At 42.8% G+C, this 23,617-nt stretch overlaps 1 long non-coding RNA gene across 1 annotated transcript in view; it reads left to right on the top strand.

The window, feature by feature from the left end:
* The window catches only part of LOC132251190 (uncharacterized), an 86,914-nt gene that overhangs the window by 19,344 nt on the left and 43,953 nt on the right, over nucleotides 1-23,617 (top strand). Inside the window, exon 2 of the long non-coding RNA XR_009463082.1 lies at nucleotides 11,752-11,830. This is a non-coding gene — a long non-coding RNA (uncharacterized LOC132251190). The remainder of the gene's footprint in view (nucleotides 1-11,751; nucleotides 11,831-23,617) is intronic.

Raw genomic sequence — 23,617 nt, 5'->3', positions numbered from 1 at the left:
AATATTCCTTCCCTTTTTAAGGGAATGAATAGCTCAATTATATTGGAAAAGTGCTTAACTGCAATTCCTATAAACATGTGAATAAGGCCACCAATTCCCTATGTCCAATAAAATACTATGAGCCTATTAAAAACAAACATTAACAACAAAAGCACAGAAATTGAGATTGCTAGCAACAATATCTTGGTTTTCCCAAAATACGTGGTCCTTAGATGAAAATCCAGATCCAGATTTTCATTTTGGCATCTTTAGAAAAAAGAGCTCACTGTCAAGTTCAGAAATGAGAAATTCCTAAGAATATACATGGAGGCTGGATCCAGCATGCAGGTTGGATTCTATTTCAGTTCCCAATTCACCTGAATAAAAAATGAAATTCACATTTTCCTTGTTTTGGTGAAGGTACAAAATCATCTTCACATTTTCTGCTAGATGGCTCCCTGCAAAATCCATTTTTTTTTCTAGTTTTGTAGAGGGGAATTTTGCCCCTAACACTATTTTGAGTTGCTTCCTTTTTAAACTTGATTTTTGTCACATGTCTAACATCCCTTACTTATTTTTCAGTAACAGGTTAGAGATCATGGCATTCATCTTGTTGAGAGAGGTAGTTAGTTGTCTTAGTCTGAGGCTGGGCAGAAGACAAGAGGGGAAAAAAATCTGATCTACTTGTATTGGTTTTGAATGAAGGATTTCAACCGGCTCCTGTAATTGGTGTACGTTTTAATGTCAGTTTGACATTACGTTCTAATACTTCCTTATTTTAGCATATGTGGAAGATTATCCGTCTTTTCCTCCACTCTCCATTAACTTTAATAGTTGGCTCTTTCTGCTGTGTTCAGTGAGCTCTTTGATCTAAACTTTTTTAATGGTGTCTGTTTTTTCTTTTTTCTTGGGTCCTTAATTTTTATTAATAAAATCTAAGAATTGGTGCCATATTCCCTTGTATTTGTCCAGTTTGAGGGGGGGTTTTTTATCTTCAAAATCTTTTACTCAAGAGCTGGTTGTTTCTGTTGACTCCTTGATCCAATTTATTCTGGTTCAAGGGATGGCGTATTTCCAGGGTCTAAATTATTATTTCTTGGTAACCTTAGTATTTAAGTTTAAATATTTTAATGGGCTTTTGAGAAGTTTTGAAGTTCTCTCTAGCTGTACATCATATACAGAGTTGGATATGTTGGCCACATACAGGTGTTGTATGTCTATTGGTAGAATTGCAGCTTTCCCAGTAGATACCACAAGTGTACAGATGGTTACGCAGTTTCCCCAGAAACAAAAACGGTAGTTCTTAGATAAGAATAACCCACCTCCAACCCAGTAGAGGTTGCTCCTGGGAGAGGTTCTCCTAAGAGAACAAATGCTGGTACATTTCTTTGCTGCTTGACTACTCCTGGGGACTAGGAGTCAAGCCGGGGGGTAATGTTCCCCATGACTTCCAGAGACCAGGATGACCCTGGTGTGGGGAAAATGGATGGATCCAATGCTGCTTGCCTCTTCTTAGTCTTGGGAGTTGTTGAGTGATGACAAAAGGCTCCTGAGGCTTCTCCTGGCTAGTAGAGGAAAGGAGGGGAGGAGTAACTGCTGCTTGCTCCCCACCCACTCCTCACACAAGGTTTCCTGGAATGGGAAGAATTGAGCGGCTCCTGCTCCCCATACTTTTCCCCTGACTAGGATCAATGCAATCTGAGAGAGGCACAAAGAGCAGGGGAGAGAGGGTAGTTGCAGACTGAATGTGAATTCCTCTCTTGGACACATTTCTAGTGGTGGAAAATTTTTACCACTAGAAATGAATACTTGTTTGTGGTCATTAGCTCAGCTAGTTTTGCTGCCTGCCCCTACCATAACCACATATATAATGTTGTTGCATTTTTCACTACCCAAGGATTGTAGGTTGCTCCATTCAGCAGCTTCTGAGATGTCTTTCCAATGGGTACACCTTCTTTCCTAAGTTCTTATGCGGTTGTTGGTAATAGAACATCTGGGAGCCTCATAATCTTTGATGGATTTACCCTTGCAAGGCCTCTGTGAAATTATTTGCAATTACAGGTGGGGATCTGAGGCACTGATTGGCTAAAAGTCACATACAGGGTCTGTGGTGAATTAAACAGTTTAACGCAGGTGCCTAAGTCTGAGACTAATGACCTTAGTACAGAACCACCCCTCCATTCCTTTCTTCCCAAAAGGCATGCTGTCACACTTAAAAAAAAAAAAAAAAAAAGTAATTTCTAAACACCTAGAGTTTTGCAATTTTGGATGCCTTGGTACCCACAGTTAAAAGTGGTTTTGAAGCTCTTTAATCTGTCTAATTGTCAGCCTGAACAGGTACCATTTCTGCTCTTGCTTCATCCTCATGCATTTCTTCTACCCACTGAGGCAATATTAAAACCTTAACAAAAGCCGGTATGGAAAATGCTATAGACGTGGTTCCTGTTGGGTCTACCCAACAAATTAATTTAGGGGGAGCATGCACTTTAGGAATTATGCCCCTCATCTACCATTGTAAATAAATCATGGTGTTTAGTTTAACAAAAAGGACAAAATTAAGCTAGATTCCCTATGGTAGCTAATTCTAGTTTGTGTCCTTTCATATGAAAGGTGCTGCTACTTTCCAGGTAGCTGTACTCTTCCATTTTGATTATGCCTCCATCTTGCTTCCAGACATAATACATATTAAGCTATTTAAATGCATAATTTGCAGTTGCACATTCTGTATCCACTTTTGCCCATCAGTTAGCCTGATGAGTCCTTCTCTGCCAGTTTTCAGCAGTTCATACAATCTACTCCTCACTGGGCATGTCTGTGTGTGACACTATGTCGCTGCAGCAATGCACTACAATGACATAGTCTTCACAGTCGTAGTGATGCGTTCCCCCAGTATAGAGCGTCGCTATGGCGATGTAGTGGTTAAAAGTAGCCATGCATAATGTGCATGGTGCAATACAGGCTGTTACTGCGCCATCGCTCAGTATTTCCTTTTGGAGTACTAAAAGGATAGTGCAGTAACAATGGCACCATAGGGACATGTGTAGTGGAACCCACTGTAAGTAAGTATCTTGATTTAAATGCCTGTGCACTTGATACAAGGAGTACGTTTTCTGTAGAAACACAGTGGTTAAGGCATCTTGTTACAGTGTCAAAGGTGTGAGTTTGGAATCAAACTCGAGTTGTGCCAAAGGTTGCTGCTAGTCAACTCAGCTTTACATAGATACCCGTCTCTTCTGAGTAAGAGTTGAAATTGGCCAGTTGCGATTTCTAGCCATATCACTACCTTGCATACATGGACTACCGAAACTAGAATGCTTTAACCTGGGTAGTCCAATAGGCTGCTAGGTTCAGGTGGACCTTGCTATCTTATTTCTTTCCCTCTTTTTTTTCCTCTGTAGATTGGAGCAAAGAGAGCGTAAAACTATCTGTCTATCATACTAACCTCCTACACAGGGTTGGTATTTTCAGTGGGCCAGATTTCCAAGATGAGGCTTGTTGGTCTCACAGAAAATATATGCACAGTTGTGGAACTACATTTGCACAGAATTGACTCTCAGTTCTTAGCATATACTATCTCTCCACTGAAAACTTAGTCCTTGATATTAATTATGTGAATGAGCATGTGGTGAGGAGACAGATTGCATACTAAAGGTTACCTGGTAAAACCTCAAACTTCAATGGACCCAGAATTTTAACCAAGCAAAACACCCCAAATTTGTACAAGCTTAACCAAGCTGAAAACAATCTTCTTACATTTTTGAGGTTCATCCTTTACCATTTTCCTTCCTTTTCTACAGCTACTTTATTGCTGCTAAGTCTTTGTGGTTCCTCCTGTTCTTTTCCCAATTATTATATCTTGTGTTTTCTCTTATATAGACTGCATAACTACAACAATTACTGTCAGAATAAAACAGCTGTGTTTCAGTGATGTGTCAGGTGTTTTACAGAACACATTGATTCCTTTACCACTGTATCTTGTTTTGACATGGGGGATTTTCTTGACCTCTTGGCAATCTTTTTCTGGTCTGTTTTGACAGTAGACTTTTTTGTGTACACTCTCCACTCTGTAGTCTGCTTTCAATCTGGCCATTTACAAAATAACCCCCATGGTGCCTGGTCTGTGTTGCTTGCTTAAACAGTGATATATTTTTATCATAATATGATGCTTAATTCAGTGCAACTGATGCAGGTGAATTTATTCAGGCCATCATGAGAAGCATGTTAATATTAAATTTCTTATCATTCAGTTTCTTCATGAGTCTCTTTAAAGGAAAGACCTCTGGAACATGGACATCAAAAAGGATATATTTTTACTGCCAGCTAAACAGCCCATATAATTTTCAGCCTTGTAGAAGAAGCCTTTAACAACAGGCAGTGTAAATTAATGATTGGCTTCATTGTACAGTGTAAGAAGTTCAAGAATGTTCTCCTACTCTGTTCCCTGATGATGAGTTCTGCTAACTAAAAAAGTAGTTCATCAACACTAAACTTTGACCTCTTCCAAACCTAATGGCAGTTGGCTAGCCACAGGCTGCTTGCACAGTTTATCAAATGTCCCAAGAGATGGGGGAATACTATTAATTGGGAAAGCATTATTTGATTGAAATGTGCACTTCCCTCAGTAAGTTATTTTATTTATCAATCAATAGTGAGTGATAGTATGAAATTATCCCTACTAGTAGTATCTTCTGGGGGCATAACATTCAAATGACTTATAGAAATATGTGGTAGATATCTCTGGGCTAAGTGGTTGGGGAATACCAGCAAGTATTCCACATTGCAGGTGTTTCTGTCGTACATTTATTAATGTTAGTTTAGTAGAACACACTACCAAACCAGGCAGCCACGTATGCTTAATATTAAACTTGCTGCTTTTATTGCCTAACTTTTTGGAGAAACTGTTAAAGAATGGTTTATCTTCATGAAAAGCCTTCCTTGAAATGCTGCCAAGGTCAGCCTTAATATGGGTTACAGACCATTTCAATGCTGGTAGTGCAAGAAAACCTGCCCTGGGGCACAGGTAGGGTACTGACTGAGGGAATTACTTAACAAAAATGAAGGATACCAGGGAAATGCTGGATGCTAGTAAGTAACTAAGCATTTTGGACTACACCTAGAGTTTCAGCAGTCTGACTTTATTTAAATACAGGCCACAGGAGGACAACTTTGGTTGTTTCCCTTTCTTCCTTTAACCTTGTACTTTAAGCAGTTTTTCTTTGTGAATATTGTAGGTTTCATTCATATTTTATAAGCATGTGTTGCTAATTAGCTCTCATTTCTCTGGCAAAGTTTTCAAAAGCTCATTTAAAACCATTAATGAGAATATACATATATTGATGGTATAATATAAAATGCGTCTTGAGTTAAAGTTTAATGGATAAACAGCAGAGATCATTAAAACTGCTTGGTGCAATACATTTTAAAAGGAGAGTAGAAGCTGTCTTGTGTATTGTCATATCTAAACCACACTAAACATCTCATATGCTTTCTGGCACTAACACATCTGAGACCTAGCTACCATGTAAAAAACAGATTAAACTAACATCCATCAAGGTGAAAGATAATTATTGCTTGTGTCAGACAACACCTGTTTTTGCAGCATTCCTCAGCTTGGTTAAACTGAAGACATGCTGAAACTTTCCACTGATTTTTACGTTTGACAATCACCCAAGGCAACTGTGTCTGTGAAACACCACCTCTGTTTTTGTTTACATTTTTGGAATAGATTAAAATATTCAAATGATGAACATAACTTTTAAAATTAAACATAAATCCCAGCCTCAAAATATGGAAATGTAATGATGAGGGTTTTTTTTAGAAAATGTGAGTGGTTCAGTCACTGCAAATGCTTTAGAGAAGTTGATGTAGAAAGTTTTTTCTATTAAGAACTGTGCCTTGCTTATCTTCCTAATGTGAATAGGCCCAGTGACTTTAATGAAGCAGCTCACAAGAATAAAGGAAGTAAGATTTAGGTCTTAAAGTAAAATTCTATCCCCAGTTACATCCCATACAATCCTGCTCTCTTCAGTGATACTGTCTGGGTCATAAGTGAAAATAGAATCAGGTCCTAGACTTCTAAATTGAGATTCATTTTATGTATACAAAGAGTCTTGCTTGGGGTGTGCTAGACAGCTTGACCATAGTGAATCAATACCCACACTTCTCTGGAAATTGGTATGAGCTGAGAAACTGCTGTAAACCAGCATTTCCCCAACTGTGGAATATGTCCCCTTCAGGAGGGCATGAAAGGTTCCTGTGAAGGAGGGCACAACTAGGGGCAAAGTATCATGCATGCTACTCACATAAATGTTGTGCATGCACAGAAGCATTGAATAAATTTGGCAGATGAAGTGGAAGAATGAGAGTGGCTGACTTTACTATAGTGGAGCACAACCCCCCCCCCCCCCCCCCCCCCCAAATTTGGGAAATGCTGCTATGAACAGTAAACAGTTTGAGAACCCTTAGATAGTTTAATGTCTGTTCTGTAAGATGCATTTAAACTCCTGCAAAGCTAATGATTTAAGAGCCTGACCCAAACCCCACTGAAGACAAAGTGAGTCTTTCCAACCACTCAATATGCTTTGGACCTTACCTTATGGTGCAAACTCTTGGAAACTGTAGCTCATCAGAAATCCATGGCGGATGTAGAGTGTCTGAGAAGGTGTAAGGGGTATGGGTTGTAGCTATGTTGGTCTAAGGACATAGGCAGACAAGGTGCTTTGGTTAAAGCTGATATCTTTTATTAGACCAACTCAAATTTGGAAAAATTCTTCTTGGCAAGCTTTTGGGTATAAGTACCCTTTGTCAGGCTGAGGTGCATGCAGTTGGTGGAAAGTACTTCTTGGATGGAAAGAACCTTGTCAGAAGGGGTAAGGCAGACTACAGACTGCAAACTGAGCTGTAGCTGAGAGCATGGGTGCCAAGTACATGGGGACTCAAGGGCCCTGCCTACCCCCCTTGGGAAGAAGGCTGTCACCTGAAATGCCTAAACTTTCCATATGTCCATCATCTTAGTCCCCCCCTCCCCCTCTGGCAACAATGAAAGTTTGTGCCTATGGCTATGGCTGAGAGAGAATGGATCTAATAATCATAGATGCAAATGGTGTAGGGGAGATCGTCCCACTAAAAATACCCAACACATGATAAAGCACATTCAAAATGTAACTGAAATTAAGTGTCTGTAAAAATGTGCTTCCCATGAGAAAAAGCTGAAAAAGCTAAGGTCACAGATGTGATGTTTATTGGGGCAATAGACCCAGAGACAGCACAGCATGCATCATTGCAAAGGGAGGCAGTAGTTAACAGTGATTGGTACTCAATGTTTTTAATGACACAGTACTTCTAACAGTCTGAATGCAGGACTGAAAACAAATGCAGTCAGGTGGTGAGATGTGAAAGGGCTAAAATCTGAAAGGCAAAGGTCTTAAAGAAGCAGGTAGTGTTTTAAGACGCATAGAAAAGTGAGTCACTGGTACTCGCAGTATAGATTAAGAATATAGCATCAGAAGAAACACTTCGGGATACCACTCTTATAAGATTATTTTAAGGCAAAGAATTTGCTAGATGATCAGCCCTGTAAGAATACCAGAGCCATGTAATATAGTAAGAGTAAACAAAGCAAAAAAAGCATTTAAGAGTTACATGTTCCTGAAGCAAATCGGACCATACAAGAGAAGTTTTCTTACAGGCTTAAAGGAACTGAAACATCACCTTTTACATAAAATATTCCCTTTAGAGAGACAGCTTGTTCATCAGCATCAGCCCTAAAGCCAAGTAGCAATATCTTTAAGAGAAGAGTAAATACAATAAAACCAATAAAGGAGACCATAGACTGGTTAAACTCCAATGAGGTATACAACCAAACTTCTAACAAGTTTCTCAAAGTGCACAGATACACAATTCTTAGTAAGAATATACTAAAGAAGCAAAATTAAATACCTGCAGGCCAAAAAACAATTGGTGAGGGGAGAAGGATGGGTATTTTACTGCAATTAAACAAAACATTATTAACAAACATATATTTTGTTCCTCTCTCGGCAACTTCCAAATGGGCTAACTTTACTTCCAGAAATGTATCATTACTGGACTATGTAGACAAAGGATGGGCTATAGCCCAAATAAATGGTGATTATATAGTGAGGAGGGGCAAGACCTGCACATCACTCAATTCTGAAGAGCACCCAAAGGAGAATGGTTTGGAGATGATGAACAAACATGGGCTGCAGTCGGTACAAAAAGCTTCCAATTCATTGAGTTGGAAATGTACATTCCTGGGAGATGTATTAACAATTGCAGTAATTCAGCTTGGTCTTATTACATAAGAGCAGTACAGGAAATAGCAAAATCAGAAATTACAAAAAAAGATCTTTAGTCTTGTAAGTAAGATAAAATATGTGGAGAGTGGTAGCTAGCCATTTTAGTCTAAAGTCAGGCAGAAGGCAGGACAGAGATGCACCATATGGACTAACTAAACCAGAGGTGCATAATCTGTCATGAGTCTGAGGTGTTTAAGCTGACAGTTACAGAAGATGTTTTGAGTTTTCTTTAAAGATGTTTTAAATAATATATTCTTGTACTTTTAAATATGGACATCTGCCTAGAGCGTGAGTGGCACACAGTAAAAATCCAAATAAATAAAAGGTGCAACTAATTATGAGAAAAATACAGTAGGATCCATGGGTGAAAAACAGGGACTTAACTAGCTTTCATGTAGTAGGAGGAGTCATCTATAGTTAGAACTGAACTAATATCTATTTTGACAACAGTGTAACGAACTATGAGAATAAGTAATATTATGGTCACATAGTAAAATTACCCTTTCCTTTTCATGTATAATCCATATCATTATGGATGGAATGGCAGGGTTATTTCTTTACATAACAACCCTCAATTTTATAGCATACTGTCAGAGATTAAGAAAAAACCCATAGGTACAGACATTCAAAAAGCCCGAGGTAAAATCAATCTAAGTTACACAGTTGTTTGTAAGCAGCGTAGCCTAGATCGGTAGCAAACAGAGCACACATTTGCCCCTTGGGAGGGTGGGAGCAAATTTTGGACCGGGTTCTACTATTTTTAAACCAGTCTGTGAGCCAAACGTCCATTCTGTCGCAGGTATAGACTGGTTTCCGATCACTGATACCCGTAAAAGTGTAATGTCTGTACTTGGCCACAGAGGAAAACCCCAAAGTTGAGACAATTTCTATTTTGAGGAACAAGGCAACTGCTGACAATGAGATACCAGAGTCTAATGGCAATCTGGAGGGCCACATGGAACTGGAGGACACAAGTGCACACCCAAAATCCTGCAGAATAAGGCCACATATCAAATGGGTTATAGTGCATCATGAAACCTTCTACTGGATGATTTTTTTTTTGGGTGCCATAAAATACATGAATGCCTTCTTTCTAAGTTCTTATATCCAGGCTATGGCTAACCATCTCCACAGCTAAAACTGGTAAAGGCTTTCCTCATCTCACGTCTCAATTACTGCAACATTCCTTTTTCTGGCTTTGATGCATGCAGTCTTGCCTTACTTGTATCCATCCAGAATAGTGCTGGTAGGATCATTGTATCCCTTTGCTTTGCCCATGTAATCGCCCTCTTACATCCCTCCACTAGCTCCCTTATCTTTACCTCAACATATAGGAGATGTATACCCTTGGTTTTAAGATCCGTCACACCCTACTCCCATATCATTTGCCTCTCACTCAGTGGGTGAATCTATGCAAGATGTTTACTGCACAGTAAATGATTTGGCATCTATATGTGCACCCCTATTAGCATGCACAAAGCTAATAAACTCCACGGCAGGGTAGTACTTGTATTTACAAATAAATACAAGTACTACCCTGCTGCGAAGTTTTTTTTGTTCACAGCAGCGCACATGTAGATGCTGCCCCAGCTGACTGGGATACAAGGGTGCTTTAGTTCAGGGGCTGCCCCATGCACACTTGTGCCCCAGTCAGCCCCTTCACAGCACACTGAGCCCAGTTGGAGCAGCCCGGGGCTGGCAGGCTGAGCCCTGAGGTCCCCTGCCAGCTGGGGCTGCTACAACCTGACTCAATGTGCTGCGGTCCCAGTGCACATGTAAGTGGCATGCCTGGGAGCAGTAAGCTCCTCAGTTTATTGCTTCGCTTTTAATGGCACATGTAGACACAGCCAGAAGCAAGAGACTAACTCTTGCTACCTGCCTGCATCATTAATGGTTCAATTTTTATCAAGCTCATTTGCATTTTCTCCCATCCACCTCTTCCTGCTTGGAAGGAGCTTTCGGCAACCAGCCTTAAACCTCATTGTTCTACTTTAGATCCTTCCTCCGAAATCTCTCCTTTCTATCCCACATCAAGTCTTTATAGCAGTTAGCTGCTGGTGTGCTGAGATCACTGTACTGCTTGTGCTGACCTCCCCCATGCATCCATATTTTTTTTTTTTTTTTTTTTTTTGCCTTTTGCTTGAGGAGAATTAGATTTTTCTCTGTGTTAGCACAGTAGCTAACATAATGGGTTTTTGTCTTTAGGAGATGCTATGGTGATATCAATATTAATTCTTGTTAATTTTAATAATATCCAAAATGGATCCCAAATAAGAGGTACTCGTCATCATGACTGCTATTGAGCCTGCTCACGTGTCTGATGTTATGGCCAATAAAAGGAAGCTTCAGTGTCTGCTCCCATCCCTCTAAACTGCCAAGCAGGAAAATTCATTGCCTTTAAAGCTGCAGTATATAAAGCAGACTTGTAACAGGCCCTTTACATGTGCTTGTAGTTCCATAGGGGACAGTCTGGGTTCCTTAGGGTTTAGCGTTTGACCACTGACTAAATTATAAGACTTGTGGCAAACTGTCCTTGTGGTTCTATTTGCTTCTAAAGTTTTCCCTCTTATAACTCCTGCTTGAAAAGTGCATGCACCAACACAGCACTCAAAACAGCCATCTTAAAAGCTGATTTGATTGATGCTTTTGTAAAAGATTGCAAATACTTGGTTGTCCTACAACAAACTGGAGAGAGATGGAGAGCAGAGGTGCACACAAGAGTTGTGGAACCAGGGTCACCTTCCTAAATGTCACAGAAAACTCAGTGTTACAAACTGGAAATTATTAGATGCTTAGAACAGCATGTTAAAAACATTTCCAGTTTGTAACACTGCATTCACTCCATTTTCATTCCAAAGTTGTTGGGTTTTTTTGGTGAAGTGGGTGGCAGACAGAGCTATTGATCGTGCCATGAAGAAGGAAAAGTAAAGCCTCTTTCATACTGCAGCAGCCCTGACTTAAAATGAAGGTAGGGCTCAGCAAGGCATAGCACAACAGAGAAAACTCAAAAGGCTCTTTAAAAACTGTTTTATTTAAGGGAGTCGGGTCATTTCCTAAACTTTCCAGAATATCTTTTGAATAACTGGGGATGAAGAGCAACAGTAGCTTTGCTTGGATACCACTTAAGTAATGAAGGAAAGATAAAGGAATCACAAGGAGATTTTTATTAGCACCCACAAATAAAGCATACTGCACTACTCCTTGATGATCATCCCAGGAAACTGTCTAATCTTATTATGACAAGTGGGGCAAATGCCACAGATGGATGATAGAAGAGAAAGAAGCTGGAAGAGGTGTTCCACAAATTAACATTTCTTGTCCAGGCAAAATATCTTCCTATAACTCGTAAACTATTGCCGATTCTTTAAACCATACTTAATCTATGGCTTTGCACAAATGTTTCATTTGACTCCACATGTTTCATTCTGTGTTCTGACTTCCATCTCATTTCCCACAGAGTACACACAGTCCAGTGATCCCACAACTCTTCTCTTCACCACCTTGAAGAAGGACACAGATTTTTGGAAAAGTATCAGGTACTATATTCAAGTCCAACTGGCCAGGAATAACATTCTTACTTAAGGGGAGAGGAGGGATCTATTGCATTTAGGGAAAGTGGGGAAGTTTATTCATGTAGCTCCTGCACAAATGTTTTATGGAAGATGCCTGTCACAGGGAGAGACAAAAGGGAGGACCCAAAAGGGCAAAGGGGGAACCCCGGGAACAGGAGTCCAGGGAAGAACAGGGAGGAAAAAGCAAAAGTAAAAGGGAACACTCACCTGCAGCAAGACTGAAGCTGGAACACCGGGAGGAGCCCACGCGAATCATCAGCCGCGCCTTCATACAGCTGCAGCCGGCCGGTGACATTAGCGGCAATCACCAGTCGGTGGAAATAAAGCGGGCCACCAGCAAAGAGACGGAGGGACGGATCCTGGCAGAAACCCCAGCCGGAGGGGTCTCCATTAAGCTCCGAACAGAGTGAACGGGGCCGGAAGCGGCGTTCCTCAGCGGGGAAGGATCCAGCTCCTCGTGCTGTGAGCCAGAAGCTGCTGGCTGTGGCGAAGACGACACCGCACTAGGAGCGGGAGCTCCCATGTGAAGACCAGAAGAACAGGACGGAAGAGCCTGGAGGGACCCCAATTCCAGCAGCCACCGTGGAGGAGGGGGAGATGGTGACCCACTACCCAGCACCCGACCAGGTGGGACGGTGGAGGGCCTCAGGGGGCCCGAAGATAGATATAGGAGCCAGAGCAGTGAGGGAGAGGAAGTCCGTGGAAGGCCACAGGATCCCACAACCACGTGGGGAGCCTAGGATAGCCCCATAAGTCATGGGGAGTGGGCTGTGTGTGATTGGGCCTTAGGGGCCGGGTGTGGGTACAGAGGGGTCCCTCTGGGTGTGTCAGGAATGCTCTTTTTTGGGGGGGTTTTGTTGTGATCTAGTTTGCATTTCCCACTTCTGGAGGGGTTGAGTACTAGGGCACGGGAAGGCTCGATTTTGTGGTGTGAGCCTCAGGATTGGGGTTAACATTAAGGAAAGTCAGCGGGCACGAAAACTGGGGAGGCACTAGGGGCCCATTGCTCAGGAGTTTGGCCACAAGAATAGCAGCGACCCACCAGGCTAGGTATAAGGGCGAGGTAGAGGGGAGGTGGAGCCTCGCAGAAGACCACCAGAGAGACAATGTGCCCTCGAGGGAATCCGAGGGGTCCCACCCCCCACTGTATTAAGATTCAAAGTTGTGGCAGGCGAGACGGGGGAGGACCACGCTGGGAGCAAACATCTACTCGATGGGCCACCCGGGGTAACAAGGCAGACACCATTGTCTATCCGAACCAAAGCCGCCTGGGACAAGATGTTGGAGGCCAGGTGGGCATGATGCCAATAAAGTATTCACATCTTTTTTTCAGATTTCTCAGAACAATATGTAAATATTTGGGTATGTAATATATAGAACCTGCCTCTAAAGAGAGCTATACAACAGGACTCTTCCCTTCAGATGGTTGGCTAGCCATTCACCATCTCATTGTTTCTAATACTGTATCATACAATGAGGTAATGCTAGGTTCTCTAGGGTTAAGGTTGAAGCTACATCCCCATTATAATGTCAGATAGCAGGCCATACAACTTTCCCTCAAGGAAAGAACCCTCATGCAATTTCTTAAGTCACCCTTACTAATCTGGTGGTTAATTTGCAAACATTAGTGACATGGAACTAACGAGGGAGCAAGACTCAGGTGGGACCCAGTTTGGTGGGACATCAGGAGGCCAAGAGTGCAGGTTGATGGGTAGTAGGGGTACATAAGCTATAGAGCCTCCCTGCATGCAGCTTCAGCCACTCTGTCTTGAGTCTCGTATTCCTACCCTCTGCCTGCCTGCTGACTTGCTCCTAAAGCATTGGGAGAAGATGCCTTGCCTTTGCAGTATTTGAAAATACAAATTGGTGCGTTCCAAAAACTCCATGTTTCCCGGGTCTCCCTTAGTTGCTCATTTTAGTCCATCCCTCTCTGAAAGGGAACGAAGTCTCCAAGCAGTGGCTGGTGGCTGTTTTCCAAGGTGCACCTTGCTTAGGCCTGACTGTGTTGACTTCCTTTGCTTCTGATATGGCAGCTCCCAAGAGCACCTCAGTGTGGGGAAGTGTCCAAACCTGAAGTCAGCTCTTCCAGGCTTTTCCACACTAGTTCTCATAGATCAGCCACCAGAGTTTTTGAGGAGGTACTAAGCATCCAGGTGAGGTACTGAGGGCTCTCAGCTCCTATTGATCATCATCATTGGCAGTCATTGGTCTTGGGAGACCCTGGAGATTGCACTTTTGGTGGGTTACTGGGTACCGCCACAGCTTCTTGAGTGGCTGAGGAGTCTGATGTGCAACAAGCAGACCCTTCAACAAATTGCACGTACAAATGCAGTTGAGCTTGAGCTGGTATGCCAAGCACCGTCTTGTCTTACCTGCCTCTGCCTCTTCTCTATGCCATTGTTGACCCTCTCCATCTCAAAGTGACATAGGCTCTTCATGGCGACTTTCCACTCGCAGTAGTCTGAAGTGATTGATTCCCAGCGTTGGCCATTGCTCAGCTCACTTATTGTTTTTTTTGCAGATATCAACAAAATGGAGTTTGTGTTGTCCAAGTTAACATTTACCAGTGGCCAGCTCACTGTAGAGTATGTCTTTGGGGATTCAGGCATCACTCATACAAGTCACATGTCCTAACCAATAGAGGTATCTCTGTCTCAGGAGCACAAACATAGAGTGAGCACTCTGTTTTTCTAAACTCTCTTTTGAAGTTTAGCTATGGTGTTGTTTGCTTTTCTGATCCGAGCATTAATTTCACCTTCCAAACCAAGATTTTCTGAGGTGGTGGAGCCCAAGTAAGTGAATTTTTCAACCACCTCCAGGCTTTCCTCATTTATTCTAACTTCAGGAGGACAGTCAACATATTGACCCATGACTTCTTCTTTTGGCTAATGGTCAGACTGAAATCTTCACAAGCAAGGGAATCCATGAGACTTTGAAGTCCTGCTTTTGAACGATTTAACAATTGCTGCATCAGCATAGTCAGCAAAGAGCCTTTCAGGGACAAGAAAGTCTTGGGTTTTCATTCTCGCAAAGCAAAAACTCCTATTGAAGATGGTATTAAAAGACAGTGGGACCTTTCACTGCTAGGGGAAAGCATTTGGATGTTTAAGTACTTGATTTCCACTTTAAATTAATTGGGTCTACAATTGATTCTGGGCCTCAAATTAGACATCTTGCTTAAAAATCCAGTCATGTATCAGTGTCTGCATCTGTAAAACCTATTAAGAAATGTGATTGGGAATAAATAATAGTCCCAGGCAACAGCTTCAGAAAGTGTAGAACTTGTTTAATGTACTGTGAGGAATTCCGTAGTTGGTTTCACACATTAGTGCCTTGTCTGTGGGCATCTGACAGTCAAAGTGCTTTGGTAAACTGGGAATGGACAAACTGGATCAAATCCCAACCTTTATAATGGCTTGTAAATGTTTGGTTAAAGACATGCCCTGCTGTCTTTTTATGTGTCTTCCAGGAGTGCCAGTGAGCCTGCTACTCTAACTCATAAAGGGGGAAGTATTTAAGGGCAACCTCATTCTAGAACAATATAGCCCATTAGAGGCTCCAGTGGGTCTTGTTTCTCTGAAACTTAAGATGCTGTAGGGGAAAATTCCTTTCTCTTCCTGCAAGAAGTTCTGATCTTATGAAGGGAGAGGAGATCTTCAGAAACAAAACCTGCTAGAAAATAAGATCATACAAATGCTGTTTGGCATTAGCAAGATGCTGCTTATGTTTTACAGCTTTAGTAAAACAGTTAAAATGTCTTAGATCCTCAAACTGCTTAAATGTTTTCTGGCACCCACAAATTATTTTGCCATTATATTTCAGCTAAATAAAAACAAAAAATAATCTACATACCTCTTTAATTAGTTTAATACACTGTAGATGTATCCAATCCTTGCTCTACTTCAATTATTTTGCTGTGCTAGGGTGACTCTGTAAAACCTTCTTTGTGAAGGGAAGCCATGAACTGAGTTTGTGCTGAAGAGTGGGGATATGGATTCAGATGCTATATGTTTAACTTTCAAACAGGACCATTCCAAAGGAATGAAAATTCATTTTAGAGCTTCCTCAATAATATTTCAAGTCTGCTATAACTTTGGTCATGTAATGTATAGTTATTCATATGACCCTAATGTCCCTTCATTCAATCAAATAATTTTGTTCTTTATACGTGCCAGTGAGTTAAGAAACAGATCTTGAACTTGAATTGGAGTATGTTTATTATGGTCATAATTATTATTTGTAGTTATTTGAGTCCTGTAATAATGGTACACAGTTCAATAGGCAGAGACTTGAATAAAGAAAATATAGAAAAAACTGACTGTGGAGGTACATTTGAATTGTAATCGGTACATGAGGGAGAGTTATGGTCACAGACCTGATGTATTGTGCTATGTGGCAGCAGGGGATGCTCACATATAAGCAGGCTGAGAGTTTGAGAAAGGAAAGAGCATTGCAATGAAAGTCTTAAACATGGTGTTTTTATGGGAATCCTTTTTTAACACATATCAGAAATGTAGATGACAATGCATTTCCTTTTGGACAAAAAATACCTGAACCCTTCCCTCCACAATAAAGAGAATCCAAGAGCAACTTGAGGAAATGGAACTGCAATGCAGAGAGCTGAGTGAATTAGTGTGTGTAATGTTGTTTAAAAAAAAAAAATCACTATCTGTGAACTCCCAGCCCTGAAGCATTTGAAATAAGATAGGAAGCTTCAGTCTTGTCACAAATGCTGCTACAACTTGTCCTGGGGAAGCCTCATAATGGGGTCAGGTAAAGTTCAGTGAACTACCAAACCAGCACTATTTCAGAAATGCTAAGGTGCTCTTTCCACTGATCTCTCCACTCTCTCTGCCTGTTATTAAACTGGTAGTTTTTACAACATCAATAAAGAACTTTCCTACCCAATTGCCCCAGACAAAGGCCTGAAAGCTAGGTTTAAACTATGAAAACTTTGTGTTAGGTTCATTTAGATTGTTTTGCTGTGTCAAATACTCACTTGAGTTCAAAAGTTCAGATGAACCATGAACTTTGTCATTTCACAGCAGGCAGTTCTGCAAATATAACCCAAAAGTGAAAAAACATACAATATTTAAGGTGCACTTGTTTTGTATGGAATATGCTTGGAAAGCTGTTTTTAAGTTAAGGAAGAAATTCTAAAGAAACTTTAAAAATGCCAAAAGATGGGAAAAAAACCAAACACAATTAAACCAAATAATTCCTTGATCCCTGACCTTTTAGGCTTTCAAACCCACACATATTCAGCGACTAATCATTACTGCACAAGTTAAACCCAGCTAATCTTCTTAACAAATTGTGAAGTCTTGTGTCTCATGGTTTCAGTGATGGCTTTTCTTGCTGTCTGGAACAGTGCAGAATATCAAAACAAATGGGTCATGGCTTTATGTATTTGTTTAAAGTTTGAATCCATGTCCTCTCATGATACAGTCTTGAGTTGAACAGATTATACAAGCGTATGTGGAGCATAAGATTGATAGGAATGAAAATCAATTGATCAGTTTTCATCTTCATAGCCAATAATAAACAAAAAAGGGGTAAAATAGCTCATGCAATGCTAATTTAAGACATGGAAATGTACCAGACTCAAAAGGAAAGAGTAAAAAAGAGCTATGCACAACTCCTCTCTCTACTCCATGCAGGAACTCTCAGCAGTACTGAAGATTCCATATATTTGAAATAAATAGTGTCTCCTTCCCTGATTCAAATTTGGGATCTCAGGGAGCAGATGCCTCAATAGGACTGTCAGCCCCAAATAATCTAAAGTGATGAGTCAGACCTTCAAAATTAAAAGGCTGCCTTAAATCACATTTTTAAAAAAAGAGAGTTTAGATTTCTTGTATTCGTGTTCTGTTTTTTTGTGCCCTTCCTGTTAACATTTTCAAACTTTTGTCCAAAATTAGTGCTGGAAACTCTACTCCTTGAGCTTTATACATAATCATGGGTGTCAAGGTGCTGCTGTTTTAAGGAAAACACCAAGCACAGTGAAACATGATAAAATTACAGGAGCTGGCAATGCTGTTTTGAAGCACATGTGTATCACTTGTATTAACAGTCCACTGTAATGATGAATTGTTTCAAGCTATTTTGCTATACTGCTCAGTAAGGGCCAGATGTAAAACAAAGTCCACAAAGGCATCCAGGGAAGATGAAAAGCAGAAGAAAGGGGAGGTAGGCAGACAAGGTTCTTTGGGTAAATCTGATATCTATTATTAGACCAACTCAAATAGTTGGAAAAATTCTTTTTTAGCAAGCTTAAATCCAAAAGCTTGTTAAGAATTTTTCCAGCTATTTGAGTTCGTCTAATAAAAAATGTTAGACTTACCCAAAGAACCTTGTCTGCCCATGTTTTTAGACCACTGGTCACCAACCGGTTGATCGGGATCGATAGGTTGCTCCCAGCTCCTCTTGCAGTCAATCCAGGACTGGGAGGGGCTGAGTATGTGCCTGCATGCGCACCCTCCCCCCGCAGCCCAGCAGGTCAGTCAGTGAGGGAGGGAAGGGGCAGGGGCCAGATCGAGGCCCCTGCAGTGAGCAGGGCCCTGGCTGGGTGGGGGGTGGGAGGATCGAGCCAGGCAATTCATCTGGGGTGGGGGCAAAGGATGGGGACATGGGTGGGGATGGACCCCGGCAGAGGCCCCAGGGGGCACATAACCCCCCAACTGTACCCAGAGGAGGCAGCTGCTGCTGTGGGCTGGGCTTTGTTCCCCAAGCCCTGCTGCAGCTACCCAGGGAGCGGCCCGACACCACATGCATCCGGCTGTTTCCAGGCCTGCTGCAGTGGAGTTCTGGGCACAAAGCCCAGCCCACAGTGGGAGCCGCCTCCATTGCACACAGATCGGGGGGCACATGCCCCCCCCCATGTGGGGCAGCACAGGCAGCTGCAGCAATGGTAAGGAAGAGAGTTGGGGCTGGAGCAGGGGCAGGCCTTGCACAGCTGGGGTGGGGTGGGATGGAGCCATGAGTGGGGGATGCAGGGGGGGGGCACTCACCCTGGGAGGGTATGGGGGGGGCGCATGCCCCTGGAATTGCGTGGGGTGGGGCAGTGCAGGCTGTAGCTGTTACTGGGACCAGGCTGATTCTGGTGGAGGATGCGGCTGCGCTCTGCTCAGGCTGGGCAGTGGTGCTGGGAGTGGGCCTACAATGCCACCAATGGGCCTGATCTCAGTGTGGCTGCAGCCTTGTCTGGGATCAGTCTGATACCACCCCCCAGCCCCAGCCTCTCCCCACCCCTGAGGGCATGGGGGCCATGTGTCCCAGATCTTGATCGGGGAAGGCAGACTACAGCTGCAGCTAGGAGCGCGGTGCTGGGCTGATCCCAGCAGAAGCTGTGGCTACACTGAGATCAGGCCCAGCTGCAGTGTCGCTGGGAGCAGGCTGGGGGGCTATAGCAAAATTTCAGGTGGCTGCAGTCTAGTGGCACTGGCACAGCTCATATCTTGGGTTCCTTTTAAATTCCAAAAGTGATCTCCAACTTAATAAGGTTGGAGACTACTGCCTTAGACCAACACAGCTACAACCTCCACCCCTGAAGAAAGGGGATGGAAGACATGGATTCTCAAGTTTCATGAAGGTTGATAGTAGCTTTTAGAGATTCAATTGTAGAGAGATGTAATTTCTTTTAAGGAGAGAGGATCTGTTAGAATTTTCCCTTCCTCTCTCCATCAGGCCCCTAGGCTAGGTACAGACAGTCAAAAAGCCTGAGGCTGAACTGATTCAGTCTTTGCAGGTTAGTCTACACTGTACAGATTAAATTTAAACAGAAATGAACAAATATTTACCTTAATTCAGGAAATGCAACCACATGCCTACAGTGACTCAGGACAGGAGCCAGCAGGGCTCTTTGGCTATCTTCACTTCCTCTTCCTGCTGCCCCAAGGTCTCTGGGATTTGTAGTCTAGAATTACAGCAGCAGGACTCTGCAGGGTCATTCATCATTTCCTCTTCCCGCTTCCAGGTGCCTCTGGGATTTGTAGTTCACAGTTGCAGCCTGCAGTAAGTTTGAGCAGGGGAAAGGGTGTTTAACCTCCCTCTCTGGTCCCAGACAGGAGCTAGAGTTTGTCTGAGGGGTAGACCCTGCAACCCAGGGCTGCAAAATGCTGGGGGGGCTGTGATTTAACTTGAACCAGGAAGGGGTCTGGGGCAGAAGTTTCTTAAACCAGTTTGACCCAAATCAGTTAGGAGGTCTGATTTTGCATTCAACCAGGTTTATCTTAAACCAGTTTCATCCATTTTGAAACTGGTTTATATGCACTGAACTTCTGTTCTGTTACAGGTTTAAACCAGTTTCTGATCACTTAGATTGGTTTATGTGTAACTTCTGTCCATAGCCCTGGAGACACAGTAAAGAATTACTCATTATAGTAAATGGCTTGTTGCATGCTTTCTCTGACGCTTGCAATGGTTTCAGATACCCACACAGTCATACTCTTTTGGATAAGCCCTGTTTGTAAACATCCTATATGCCAGAGTTCTTGAAATAGCTAACTTTCTGTGTCCAGTGGTCTTGCTGCAAGCAGGAGCTTTCTACTAGCTACCAAATAAGGCAATATCTTATGGGATAGAGCTGGGAAGGGGTGTTGAAACCAGAAAGTACAACCTGTGTATTACAATGCTTGTGGCTTCCTGCCAGCCCTGAGTAGAAAGCATTAAAGACTGAATTGGTTCAACCATGTCCTAGCTAATGCGCACAACCAAAGTATGACAGTTGATTTACAAGTAAACCGTGTAAATTTCCTGGGAGAGCTGTTGTATATGAATATAAAGGGGTGAGATTCTCCCCCATTCTGATTATAGTGGCCAATGTAACTCAAAAAACCTCTAAAGGATCCAGCAGTTCCCCTGTCTTCCAAAAAAACACTAGCCAGTCCCAGAGTAGGGGAAACATCATGGGTAGTGGCAGGAATGGTGTGGTTAGGGCCCAGTTGTTGCATGAAGCTCCACAAAGAGTCTGTGGAGTTTACGCAGGTCCTAAGGGCTATCCAGATTATACTAGAGGCTCAAGAGGGTCCAAAGATGGCTTAAAGCCACCAAAGCCCCCACTAGATGTGGACTGTGAGGTCTTTTAGGTGATGTACAGAATCCTATCAGGTGTTGTGGAAGTGTTTCAAGAAGATGAATCAACTGCTGGGTTTCTTGCACCTAGCATAGATGGGGCCTGCCCTGCAGTAGGGTTATTTATGCAGTCTGGAGTAGAACAGCCTGTTCCATTTCCCTTGGATTCCAACAGAGACTTGCTAGAGGGGATGCTTCACTGTTTCTGATGCTGAGATTGGTGTAGCAGAGCAAAAGCAAGAAAGAACATGCTAACTGCTGCTTTTTTCTCTTCTCTGGCATCCTTCGGAATTAATTTTCTTTTCCAATCTGGGGCTCGATAACCAAGAACTCTATAATTAACTCTACTCCAGTAGAGACTCCAATACATGTATGAATGTGTATGTAATGGGACAAATATATGTCTTACTCTGGACAATTGACTTAAGTACACCAGGAATCAATGGAAACCATTTTTTCCCAGCTCGGATTACATTTGCATTGGAATTAAGTTTAATCAGTCCCTAATGAGTAAAAATCACTCTTTGGAGAACATATATTTATTTTCTAACATATCATGTTTTTTAAATTATATCATAAAACTTGCAAGGAAATGGGTTTTATTATCATATTATTGTTTTTAGATGTAATGGTTAAATACTGAAAAGGCATGAGGCACAAAGTGTGTTGACTTCCTCAAGGATTTTGGAGAGCTGATTTTGTTCAGATAAGCACCTAAGAGGCTGCAAGTTTACCCAAACCTCCTGAGTCTGCAAACTTTGGAAGGAAAACATGTAAGAAGAGGATTTATCATGAGAGTTCTGGTATTTCCTGTTACTGGTCCATTTGCACATACCCAGAGAATAGTTTTTTCAGTGGTTCATGGGAAAAACTGAAAATAATCATGACAATTTTTTCAGAAGCTTCAGAACAATTAAGTTAGGTTTTGACATAATCTATATATCAAAAACAGTTTTGGGATGGGGAAGGTGGAAAGTATGTACGTTTTTTGTACATTTTTCCAAAGTGGTTTGACTCTCTGATTCATTATCAGGAAATTCCACCCTGAGTCTCTACAAAGAATGGAAGCTGTTAGGTACAGCATCTTAGTTTGTAAAATGCAGTTTGTATGCACAAGAAAATATTCCACTCTGCTGCTTCCCTCATTTAATGGTCACCCCTGTGACCATTAAATCAATTAATTTAATATCTGGAGACTGACCCTGAATTGAAATCTGAATCAACTGGAAATACAGGCTAATGCTAGTACAATGGATTTCTACTGAAGAAAGAGCATGTGCTATAGTCACACAGCAAGTAAAAGAGGAAAGAGTCATGTGTTTAGATTACTGAAGAGTTTGAATAATATAGTACTTCTGGAGAGTGTTTCCGAAAGCCAACAGTGAAGAAAATAAATCACAGCAAGCTAAGATGGCACTGAAGCCAAGGATGAGACTGCTACTTCATGCCATATAGGCATACTCTTACCTATATAGGCATACTCTTAGGCACATTAGTCTTGCAGCATTATTTGACAGGGAGACTGTGAAGAAGGATAAGCACAATGAAAAGAAGATGAGAAAAGTTTAGCTGCAGTATTTAATTCAAGCAAAAAACCTAACGTGGAAACTTTTTTTAACCCTAAAAGGTTAAAAAAACCTTATTATTTGCAGAGCCCTAAAAATTTTCAAATGGAGGTGCAGACCCCATTGGAAATTTCTAATGGAGGTGTGGCCCCCTTTGAATTGTAAATGTGGGGTATTCGCATACTTTTGATTGATCATAGTAATCTTTTGTGGACCCCTTAGACAAGGGGCAGGCAATTATTTCAGGTGGAGGGCCACTTACTCAGTTTTGGCAGGCTGTTGAGGGCCTCATGGGTAGTGCTGCCCCTTGACAGGTGCCTCGCCACCTGGTCACCATCTTGAGACCAATGTCCCAATGTTTTGGGACCAATGTCCCAGGGCCAGCACCGGTGGGGCCCAAAGAGGGGCACAGGCTGGCAGGGGTCTGTGGATCCAGGCTGGGCTGCACCAGCAGGGGAGGGGGGAGCTGGCCTGGCTCCATAGAGCCCCTGCCGGCTGCGACCCCACACTCCTGCCACCCTGCTGTGGGCCCCACCGGCACTGGCCCCAGGACACCAGTGTGGGCCCTGTGCTCTCACTGGCTCCCCACCCACTCACTCCCAGTGCCCCTCAGCCCTGCAGTACAGGTGGGGGGCAGTGCACAGCCCTGACCCCCTGCTCGTCAGCAGGGAAGAAGCTGGTGCTGAGCGTGGGCAAAATCCCTTGCCTGCCCCATGGCCGGCGCTCCCTGCTGCAGCCACTCGCAGCCCGCACAGGGCTGTCCAGAGCAGGCATAGGCAGCCCCAGGTGGGCTGCAAGTGGCTGCAGCGTAGGGCGCTGGGCACGGGGCAGGCGAGGGGCTGCTTTCCAACCCCCCTGCTCAGCTTCTCCCTGGGCCACTTTTCCCTGGGCACCTTCCCTGCTCAGGCTCCTCCCCTGCCCTTCCCCCTACCTTCCCCCTTAGGGCAGTTCCAGCACAGGGCAGCCATGTGGTCTCAGACCAGAAGCCCCTGCTGGGGCTTCTGGCTGGGGGGTGGGGCTGAGTGGGAGCCTGCTGGGCTTCCCCTGGGTCCTACTGCCCTTGGTTCCTGTCATTTTTGACAGGAACCTAGGGCAAATAAATATTCATTTTCTA

Source organism: Alligator mississippiensis, chromosome 6, assembly GCF_030867095.1.
Source record: "Alligator mississippiensis isolate rAllMis1 chromosome 6, rAllMis1, whole genome shotgun sequence".
Lineage (NCBI taxonomy): Eukaryota > Metazoa > Chordata > Crocodylia > Alligatoridae > Alligator > Alligator mississippiensis.
The sequence above is the reverse complement of the archived record's forward strand: the minus strand, read 5'-3'. Positions and strand labels throughout refer to the sequence as shown.